The sequence below is a fragment of the Otolemur garnettii genome, unplaced genomic scaffold (genome assembly GCF_000181295.1).
Source record: "Otolemur garnettii isolate 467f Iridium unplaced genomic scaffold, OtoGar3 scaffold00221, whole genome shotgun sequence".
NCBI lineage: Eukaryota > Metazoa > Chordata > Mammalia > Primates > Galagidae > Otolemur > Otolemur garnettii.
Window position 1 is genome coordinate 104,180 of NW_003852616.1, and position 11,201 is coordinate 115,380.

Consider the following 11,201-nt stretch of genomic DNA (forward strand, 5'->3'; position numbering starts at 1 on the left):
CTTCATCTGTTATGATCTCTTTGAAAGTACTTCCTCTGTGCTAGATACTGGATATGATCAAAAGTGAAAGTATTATAGGTATTAAAAAAAATCAAAGACAACAGTATTCAAAGGTAAAAATTTTGTAAGTCCTGTGTCATGAGAAGAAGGATTTGCTCACTGGGGTTGATGGCTAATGTGACATGTCCTGGCATAGCCTGGGCAAGGTACAGTGTGACCCTGGAGCTCAGTTCTGCCTGAGGAGTAGGGAAGTTATACATATAAGGGGCAGTGGATCTGCACAAGTGGCAGGGAGTCTGGCAAGCAGGAAGCCCACAACCGCAGGGGACACTGCTGTGCATGAGCCTTAGCAGCAGTTGTGTAGCCATTACCACTGTCCATTTCCAGACTTGAGAGCGACATCACCAAGACAGCGAAATACCCAGAAGTGAGTCTACTACGCAGGGACACTGTTTGCAGACCCCGAGCTGCACTGCTGATGGTCAGACCACTTGGAATGAAGGCCTTCTGGCATTTTGTGTTTGTCATTTCTCCCCTGGGTCCGCCTAACCTCATGCTGAGAGTTTATTTTATATATTAAAAAAACACAAAATATGATCTCTTGATTGTGATTTTTAAAATTCTAAATTGTGAAGGCTTTCAGAGCCTTTGGATTAAGACAGATATTACATATCTGGTTAAAATGCTGAGGGGAGACAGTATGATAAGAACACCTCACAGAGGCACATGACTGCAGGTGACTCTAATGGCTGTGTCTTAAAAGCAGGAATGCCATTAAAAGCCCAAGATGATGAAACATAAAACAGCCACACCTTTTCTCTAGTGTCTGATTGCTGGTTGCCACAGCTATGAGAAAAAAATCCAGATGCCTGTGATTCATCAAAGTTGTTTAGGTCCCTTTCAACAGGGTCATTAATGCAAGGAGCCCAGCTACTTGGCAGAGTAGCTGTTCAAGGCTGAACAGCACCCATTAGAGCCCCTGCCATTTCAACCCCTGGCTGTCATAACTGCACTCGCAGCTGCCACACCGAAGCTTCTACTATCATGGAGAAGCCCTGGGTACAAAAGACCCACACACAGTGACTGGGTCTCATTTATTTACTTACATGTGATCTGAATGCATTTACTGGGAACCTGTCAGTTTGGAGAAGTCTAATAATCCTAAGAGAAATAAGCTTTTCAAAAATCTTTCAGCATGTTTTCTAAGAATCTCTGCAGCCTGCTCTGCATTGGAAGCATTTTGTCTCCTTGAACAAATGACGTAAAACCTACAGAAAGACATTGATTGACATCCTGTCGTTCAGAGTTTTTCTATTAGTTTGCAGATCGCTGACGGCTCCCTTTCTTGTTTGTTACTGTTGTCACTGTGTGTGATCTATTAGAAAAGTATTCCTTGGAAATTCAGGGTCTTCAAACACAGTGGGATTCACTGTCCCCTTCCCCCACCCCAAGTTACTTCAGTGGTGATGAAAATAACAGTTGTCCCCTGGGAAATGGAGCTCATTGCTATGGTAACTAATGAAGGTTGCATCATTCTAAAAGCCTGGATTTCAACATGGGTAGACGCCCGTCTTATGTTATTCAGTAGCTTAGCAACCTATGGTATTTGTCTGTCACCACCCCCAACCTTCCCTTTTCTCTCAGAAAAGTGACCTATATAGATGACATTTTATTGTAGGCACGTTTTCACTGTAAATTTGGTTCAGTTCTTAGGTATGCTTGTGTTGACCTTATTTTATAGACCCAAATTCAGGACACATTCTGTCTGAGAAGTAACGAAGGATTTTTCCTTCTCCCGCTTTGCGGATCCTCTCTGAGATCTTTGCAGGTGTATTTTTTCCACACTCTTCAGCTGTTGATGTTATTCAGAGGTTCGTCTTTGTCTTTGTCTTTCTTTTATTCTTAATCCCTGACGGCTATTACTCACGTGCTGGTGACTCCTGACCCTGGACTCCAGGTAGACAGTGTACTGTGTGTGGCCCTGACAGGGTGGCCTGCAGGATCATTCGCTGAAGGACGGAGCCCCCATTCATGTGGTGCCCCATATCCAGGCAGCCCCCAGGCTGTGATGGTTACTTCAGGGTAACCAGGCCCTTTCCAGACTTTACCCAAACAAACCAAACCCCTGGCTCCTCTGCCTCCTCCTTTTGGCCTTTTGCCCACTCCTTTGTCTGGGCTTGTTTCTCTCTGCTCCTGCTCTCACTTGCCTCCCTGGGCTGCAGGTGCTGCTCCTGGACCAGGGACGTGCTCCTGCCTTCTCTGACACTACTGACTCCAGGTCCGCTCCTGTAGGAGCAGGGCGTCTCCCTGCTTAGAGCTCACCCTTCTGGGCTAGAATGTTCAGTGCCCTGAGCTTCGGGACTACAGAGGTGGCACCTGCTTGTCTTCTGGTTCCAAGGGATCTCACAGACTTGCACCTAATAGGTGCTTAATAAATGTTTGTCAAGTAAATTAATGAATCAACAAGTCGGCGAATGAATGTGTGTAAGTGCACATAAGGGGCTGTGGGAGAATTCCTGACTTTCTAACTTTAGTTCTTTTGCTGTTGTTTTGTTGTTTGTTTGTTTGTTTGTGTGTTTTTGAGCCAGAGTCTCACTGTGTCACCCGAGGTAGGGTGCTGTGGTCTCATAACTCACAGCAACCTCAAAATCTCAGGCTCAAGCAATCCTCCTGCCTCGGTCTCCCAAGTAGCTGGGACTGCAGGCACCCACCACAACGCCTGGCTATTTTTAGAGACAGAGTCTTACTTTTGCTCAGGCTGGTCTTAAACTCCTGAGCTCAGTGGATCCACCTGCCTCAGCATCCCAGAGTGCTAAGATTATAGGTTTGAGCCACCATACCCGGCCCTTTCTTGTATTTTTTTTCAGGCTTTTTTTTTCTTGTGATTATTTCCTAAATAATGCAGTATAACAAAAATTTACACAGCATTTACATTGTATTAAATATTGTAAGTAATGTAGAGATGATTTAAAGTATATGGGAAGATGTGTATAGGTTGTGTGTAAATACTACACCATTTTATATTAGGGACTTGAGCATCCAAAATCTGAAGAAAGTCCTGGAACCAGTTCCCCACCAATACCTAAAGTGTGTGTACAGTTGTATGTCTCAATGACAGGAATACATTCTGAGAAATGCATTGTTAGAGGATTTCATGGCTGTGTGAACATCACAGAGGGACACTGACCTAGATGGCATAGCCTACTGCACACCCAGGCTGTGTGGGTACTTCTGGGCCACAGACCTGTGCAGTAAGTTAACTGTACCCAATAGGCAGTCGTGACACAGCAGGAAGTATTTGTGTCTCTAAACATATCTAAGAAAGTGAAATAGAAAAGTGAAGTAGAAAGTGAATAGTAAAATCCGTCTGATCCTGTGGGCTCACCATTGTGTACGTGGCCCCTTCTTGACCAAAATGTTCTTGTTCAGCACATGACTAAGTCTGTGTATGTGCACACACACAGGAATCGGTTTGGCTGCTAGGAAGAGTTTTCTTATCTCAAAACAAGAAAGTCAGAAACACAAAGTAGTCAATGGGAATCTCAGACAGGTAGCATGTGATTCCCCTGCCTGGTTGAGCATTTGCATGGAGACCCCCTGTGTGAGCACAATAGCCCTGGCTTGAGGGCCATCTCTGAGGAGGTTGCACCCGTCCTACTTGAGGCTGAAGCTGAGGCAGGCAGTTGGGTCCTTTGGAGGGAGTTGATGTGGGGTGAGATGCAAGTTAGGAAGGCCCTGTCTTTCCTTATTTCCTCAAGGAACTGTCCAGGGGCTGGAGCCCTGCAGTCAGGGACTTCTTTCCCTTTCATCATCTCCCTGAGCACGGTGTGCAGACTTCTGGTGTCAGCCTGGCTCCCCGCCTGCCCCTCTGCACCAGGCCTCTGTGCAGGTGCTGGCAGGGGGCTTCCTGTCGGTGGAGAGACGGTAGGGTCTGGCTTAGGGAAGGATTTGGGAACTGATTCTTTTGATCTTTCATAAACCGTAAGCACTACTTTAGGGCCTAGCTATAGGGCAGCGCCAAATATGACCAAATGTGCTTCCCTTTCTGGTTGTATTTATAGCCCAGTCAGGAGCAAACAGCTACTGATCATAATGGAGTTTTGATAAATGTCACAATTTATCTGACATTTGTTTTAACCTTAAAAAAAATTAAAGTGACTTTTTTTAGGTTTAAGGAATAGGGGCTAATATTTAATAGTAACATTTACCTGTTGAAATATGACCAGCTGTCTTTAGCAAAACAGCCCAGCCGCTGAATGGACTGAAACCCACTGTGGGGTGCCCTGTCTTATTACTTTTAAGATGAGTATCTCCTGTCTTCCAACTTTCTCAGTATCTCTAGAGCTAGAGATTAGAGGAGAGGAAGAGGCAGGGGAAGAAGAAGCAGGACATGCAAGGTGGACTGTGCAGTGCTTTTGGGCATCTTGTTCCTGCGGACCCAAGGGTCTCTGTGCCAGGTGAATGGACCCTCTGCCTGTGTTGCAGCACTTGGGCATTCTTTCCTCCTCTACTGGCTTGAGTCTGATAATTTTTTTTTGAGATAGTCTCACATTGTTGCCCGGCTAGTCCGGCTAGAGTACAATGGTGTTACCATACATAGTTCATTGCAACCTCCAATTCTGGGCTCAAGGGATACTCTAGCCTCAACCTCCCAAGTAGCTGGGACTATAGATGTCTGCTACCGTGCCCCTCTCATTTTTCTGTTTTTAATAGAGACGGGTCTTGCTCTTGCTGGAACAGGCCTTGACCTCCTGACCTTAAGCAGTCCTCTCCCCTTGGCCTCCCAGAGTGCTGAGATTAGAGGTGTGAGCCACTGTGCTGGCCTTTAGTATTATATCTTAATCACAGTTGTTATTTTCTGAAAAAATTTTTTAAGAAAAAAGGTCACTTAATATTAAAAGCTTTCACATTGCTTTTAAAATATAATTCCCAGAAAAATTAAAACTTACTTCTAGGCTTATGTAGTGGAATTTACTTACTTAGGAAATTCTTAGCCACCCAAGTTGTAGTTTTGACCTCTAGGATACAATACTTTTTTTCCTTATAAACTCCTATTATACCTCAGGAAATAAGAGAAAAGAGATTTTTATATTAGTTGACCCTTGAACAATACTGCACAGTTGAAAATTCATGTATAACTTTTGACTGCACTAAAACTTAACTATTTATAGTCTACTGTTGACTAAATGTCTTACCAGTAACAGTTAACACATAGTTTATATGTTATATGTATTATAAAATGTATTTTGATAATGTAAGCTGGAAAAAAGAATATGTTACTTAGAAAATCACAAGGAAGAGAACGTATATTTACTGGTAAATGGAAGTGGATTGTTATGAAAGTCGTCATCTTGGTATTCACGTTGAGCAAGCGGAGGTAAAGGGGAGAAGGGTTTGGTTTTGCTGTCCTGGAGGTGGAAGAGGTGGAAAAAATCCACATATAAATGGACTTTGGCATTTCAAACTTGTGTTGTTTAAGGGTCAACTGTATTTTTATTTCTAGATTTAAAAATGTATCAATGGCCCTTAAAACAAATTGGTACTAGGAAGGCCATATACGTAATGAATAATGTTGAACAGCAAGAATCAGAGTGGGCATCCTTGTTCCTGATGTTAGGGAAACTCTTCTGCTCACTGAGTAAGATGTTAGCGATGAAGTTTTCATGAGTGCCCTCTGTTGGGTTAAGGAAGTTTCCTTCTATTCCTAATGTTCTGAGTGCTTTTTTTTCATGAAAGATTGCTGGATTTTATCAAATGTTTCTTCTGTGTTTGTTGAGGGGATCGATTGTGTGTTTACACACACATATATTTTCGTTCTATTAATGTGCTGTATTATATTGATTGATTTTCTCATGTTGAACCACCCTTGCACTTTGGGATGAATCTCACTTGGTCATAGTATATGATCCTTTTAATGTGCTATTTAATTTAGTTTTTAGTACAGTAGAACCTGCATAGTTGACTCCCTCACTACATTGACCACCTCCTTAAGCTAACCTAATTTTCAGAGACTGGACATGTACCACATGTACCTGTCAGCACAGTAGGCCTAGTTCTTTATGTAGACCAGTTTGTTACAGTACCTTGGGTGGTCAACTTAGAGAAGTACTATTGTATTTTGTTGAGTTGTTTTGTATCCATATTCACAAGAGATATGAGTCTATAATTTTCTTGTGGTATCTTTGCCTGGCTTTTTTTTCTTTTTTTTTGAGATAGTCTCAAGCTGTCTCCCTGGGTAGAGTGCCATGGTGTCATGGCTCACAGCAACCTCCAACTCCTGGGCTCAAGAGATCCTCTTGCCTCAGTTTTTCTATTTTTAGTGGAGATGGGATCTCACTTTTTGCTCAGACTGGTCTTTTTTTTTTTTTTTTTTCAGCTTGGTCTTGAACCCCTGAGCTTAAGCAGTCCACCCTCCTCAGTCTCCCCAAGTGCTAGGGTTATAGGTGTGAGCCACTGTGCCCGACCCTTTGCCTGGCTTTTATAAAATGTGTCATGAAGCATTCCTTCTTCTATTTTTTGGAAGTTTGAATAGGATTGTTCATAGTTCTCCATTAAGTATTTAGTTAACCTCATCAGGAAAACTTTCTGGTCCTACACTTTTTCTTTGTTGGGATGTTTTTGATTACTGATTCAATTTTTTTTTTTTTTTTTTTGAGTTAGAGTCTCATTATTCCTCCCTTGGTAAAGTGCTGTGGTGTCACAGTTCACAGCAACTTCAAACTCTTAGGCTTAAGTGATTGTCTTGCCTCAGCCTCCCAAGTAGCTGGGACTATAGGCACCTGCCACAGTGCCTGGCTATTTTTTTTGTAGTTGTCATTGTCATTTAGCTGGCCTGGGTCATGTTCAAACTTGCCATCCTCAGTGCATGAGTCCAGCGTTGTAACCACTGTACTATGGGCGCCACGCCTGATTCAATTATTATTTGTCTGTTGGGATTATTTATTTTTTCTTGAGTCAGTTTTCTAGATTAAATGTTTCTAGGAATTTGTCCATTTAATTGAGATTATTTAATTGGCTGGTGTATAAATATCCTCCTTTTAAAATTTCTGTAAGGTAGGTAGTCATGTCTCCACTTTAATTTCTGATTTAAATTAATTGCACTTTCTCTATTTTTGTTAGTCACTTTAAGGTGACTTTTGTTGTTAACTTTTATTGTTAACTTTTATTGATCTTTTCAAAGAACCAACACTTGGTTTCGTTGATCCTCTGTTGGTTTTCTAGTCTCTATTTTGTTGTTTTCCCACTTGAATCTTTATTATTTTTTTCTTTCTGCTGTTTTTAGGTTTAGTTTGCTCTTCTTTTAGTTCCATAAGGTCTAAAATTAGGTTGTTGATTTGTGGTCTTTTTTAATATAGGCGTTTATAGCTGTAAGTTTTCCCCTGAGGACTTCATTCACTGACTGTCATAGTTGTGGTATTTTTTTGCTTTCATTTTTCATTCATCTCAAAGTATTTTCTAATTTTCCTAGAGATTTCATCTTTGACTCATTGTGGTTTAAGAGTTTGTAGTTTAAATTCCACATATTTGTGGGGGATTTTTTTTTTTTCTGATTTTCCTTCTTTTATTGGTTTTAGTTTTATTCCGCTGTGGGTAGAGAAGATACTTTGTGTGATTTTAATCTTAGGGTTAATTGAGAGTTGTTTTATAGAACTAACATTTTATCTATTCTGGAGAGGATTCCACATGCATTTGAGCAGAATATACGTTCTGATATTGTTGAGTAGAGTGTTGGGTGTGTATCTCATAGGTCTAGTTGGCTTATAGCATTATTCAAATCCTCAAGTTCCTTATTGATCTTCTGTCTAGATGTCCTGTCCATTGTTGAAATTGGTATATTGAAGTCTCCGATTATTATTGTAGAATTGTTTGTTTCTCCCTTCAATTTTATCAATGCTTGCTTCATATATTTTAGGACTCTCTTGTGTGGTTCATGTTATATAAATAACTTTGTCTTAAAATAGACTTTGCCTGTTTATTAATATAGACACTAGATCTCATCTCATTACTTTTTTGTTGTTGTTGTTTGTTTTTGAGTCATGGTATCACTCTGTCACCCAGGCGGCTAGATTGCAGTGGCATCATTGTAACCTCACACTCTTGGGCTCCAGTGATCCTTCTCCTCAGCTCCTGAGTAGCCAGGACTATAGGCATGTGCCACCATGCCCAGCTGATTTTTTTGTAGAGGTGGGGGTCTCTCTCTTGCTCAGGCTTGTCTCAAACTTATGGCCTCAAGCAGTTCTTCAGCCTTGGCCTCCTAAAGTGCTAGGATTATAGGCATAAGTCATTGTACCCAGCCCTTTTTGTTACTACTTGAATGGAATATCTTTTTCTCTCTTCCAAATACTATAAAGGCAATAATTAGGTCTGATCCTACTTACCCTCTGAGATCAGATGAAATCAGACACATTCAGGGTGCTGTGGCTATAGAGTATCTTTTTATTTTATTTTTTTTAATGTTTATTTTTCAAAGAAAAATGGCAATAGCCAATTGGAAACCTACTTATTCTTCAATTCCATTTTTTTCTTTAAATTTAGAAGTGATTTACTATTTTAAACAACCCCCCCTTCCCTTTAAATGTTTACCATCTACTTGTGCCGAATCCTTCCACAGGAGATTGCTTCAGCGTATATCTCCACTTTGCTCCTTTTACCAAAAAATGCAAAACACAATTCCATTGTACATGTTAAGGGTTCCAATTGTCAAAAATAGGGAAGAAAGATCTTTGGAATAACTGATTAAGTTGAATAAAAAAAAATCCATACGAATGTGGTTTGGTTGGGGCAGGAATCCACTCCTGTGTTCCTGGTAATCTGATCCCGCTCCATGAATCCTTGTAATTCATCCTCCCTATCCTATTCATATTATGATTTGAATCCAGTGATCCAGCTCAAGATTGGAATCCAGTGAACCTTCTCCAATTCAAACTTTTATAACCAGCCAAACCAAAAAAGAGGAGGTAAAATGTTAGATACTGTAATCAAGAAAGGTTTCTGGGGAATGATGAGTTATGCCTGTCATCAGTTTAGAGACGTACATCGTACCTATCAGATTCCCCTAAATAAGTTTCTGAATGGTGTTCCGATAAATTTTAGATACCTAATCATCATAGAGACTAATTGGAAGAAGCATTTTATATTTGCAGTTCAACTGATAATGCCAACACTTGTTACTATATAGTATACTATACGTTTTGTAGTTTTAAAAAGTTATGTAGCTGAAAAGTTACTGGTGTTGTTATCCACCTAAATCTCATAGTCCCATCTGCAATTTAATTTGTAAATTAAAATGTTTTAAACATGTGTCAATTATAAATATTAGTTTAAAGGAGAAGGTGATACTTAAAAAGTATTCCCAACTAGATTATCTACACCAATACAGAAATTCTATATTTTGCTTTCATTTTATCTTAAAAAAAAAAAAGAAAGAAAAGAAATAGCAATACTCTATTCACATGCTCTATTCAACGCTCTATTCAGTCACACAAGAGGATGCAGATTTAGCAGTATTGACATTGTACTCAATCTCATTACAATTAAAGACGCCCTGTACCCACATGTACACGAACAGCGGCTCACATATTAACGGTTGTAACTAAGCACTGACACGTCAGCTAGTTCTTCCCACATTAGTCCCTATCAAAACAAAAATGGGGGAAAGGGGGCAAAAGAAATTGTTACAACATGGGCAATTTTGCCACAATTGCCAGGTTTAAAGAGCAGAGAGCATTTGTAGCTAAAGATAACTGCATAAAGTGTTCTGCATAAGGTGTTTTAAGGTACATGTATATAATCATTTTTAACACTTGTCTTTTAGTACAAAGAGTGTCTTTTCCTATCCTTTTATTTTCCACCTACTTGGATCTAAAGTGAATCATATTTTAAGCAGCATAACGTAGGAATTTTTTTTTAAATTCACTTTACCTATCTCTGTCTTTCAATTTGTGAGTTTAATTTTTCCCTATTTAAAGTGATTGTTGATATGGAAAGACGTCTGTCTTTTCACTTTTTAATTTTTATGTCATAATGTTTTTTGGTTTCTCTACTGTTGCCTTCTTTTATGTTTCATTGACTTTTCCCCCTCACGTATCCTTTTCATTCCTTCATTTTCTCTTCTGCACATCTAAATTCATACACTCTGGTTTGAGCTGATACCAACTTAGTTTTAGTAGTGAACACTAATTAACTCCGCTCCTGTTCAGCTCTGTCCTCTTCTTTTTGTTGTTATTGTCACAAAATACACCTTTATACATCTGTGCCTATTAACATAGCTCTTAAGTTCTTGTTTTATGCATATGTCTTTTAGTCCATGTGGGAAACAAAATAAAGGAATTATAAAGAAAATATACAATAATACTAATTCTGGCTTATACCTTTTTGTTTCTTGTATGGCTTCAAGTTACTGTGTAGAGTCCTTTAATTTCAGCCTGAATAATTCATTTTAACATTTCTTATAGGAAGGTCTACTTGCCATGGATTTTATTAGCTTTTGTTTATGTGCGATTGTCTTAATTTTTTTTAATTTTTGAAGGATAATTTAGCTAAATATGGCTAAATTCTTTCTTGGTTGACAGTTTTTTCTTTTGCCACTTTAAATATATCATCTCACTGCATTCTGGCCTCCATGGTTTTTGATTAAAAATTGATTGTTAATGTTACGGAGAATCTCTTGTATGTGATGAATTGCTTTTCCCTTACTGCTTTCAGGATTTTCTTCCTGGCCTTTTTTTTTTTTTTTTTTTTTTAAATGAAATCATTGCTGTGTACATTAATGCAGTCATGGGGTGTGTTTTTTTAATGAAATCATGCTGTGTACATTAATGCAGTCATACAATGTGCTAGTTTTATATACAATTTGAAATATTTTCATCAAACTGGTTAACAAAGCCTTCAGGCCATTTTCTTAGTTATTGTGTTAAGACATTTATATTCTACATTTAGTAAGTTTCACATGTACCCTTGTAAGATGCCCGGTAGGTGTGGTCCCACCAAATACCCTCCCTCCACCCTTCCTCCCACCTCCTCTCCCACCTCCCCTCCCTTTCCCCTTTCCCCATATTCTTGGGCTATAATTGGGTTATAGCTTTCATATAACTAATAAATTAGTTTCATAGTAGGACTGAGTACATTGGATACTTTTTCTTCCATTCTTGAGATACTTTGATAAGGAGAATATGTTCCAGTTGCATCCATGTAAACATGAA

The 11,201-nt window shown here is 39.4% G+C and overlaps 1 protein-coding gene across 1 annotated transcript in view; it reads left to right on the top strand.

The window, feature by feature from the left end:
- Positions 1-11,201, top strand: part of WDFY2 (WD repeat and FYVE domain containing 2) — a 203,478-nt gene that overhangs the window by 70,293 nt on the left and 121,984 nt on the right. The gene's annotated exons all lie outside the window — the stretch shown is intronic.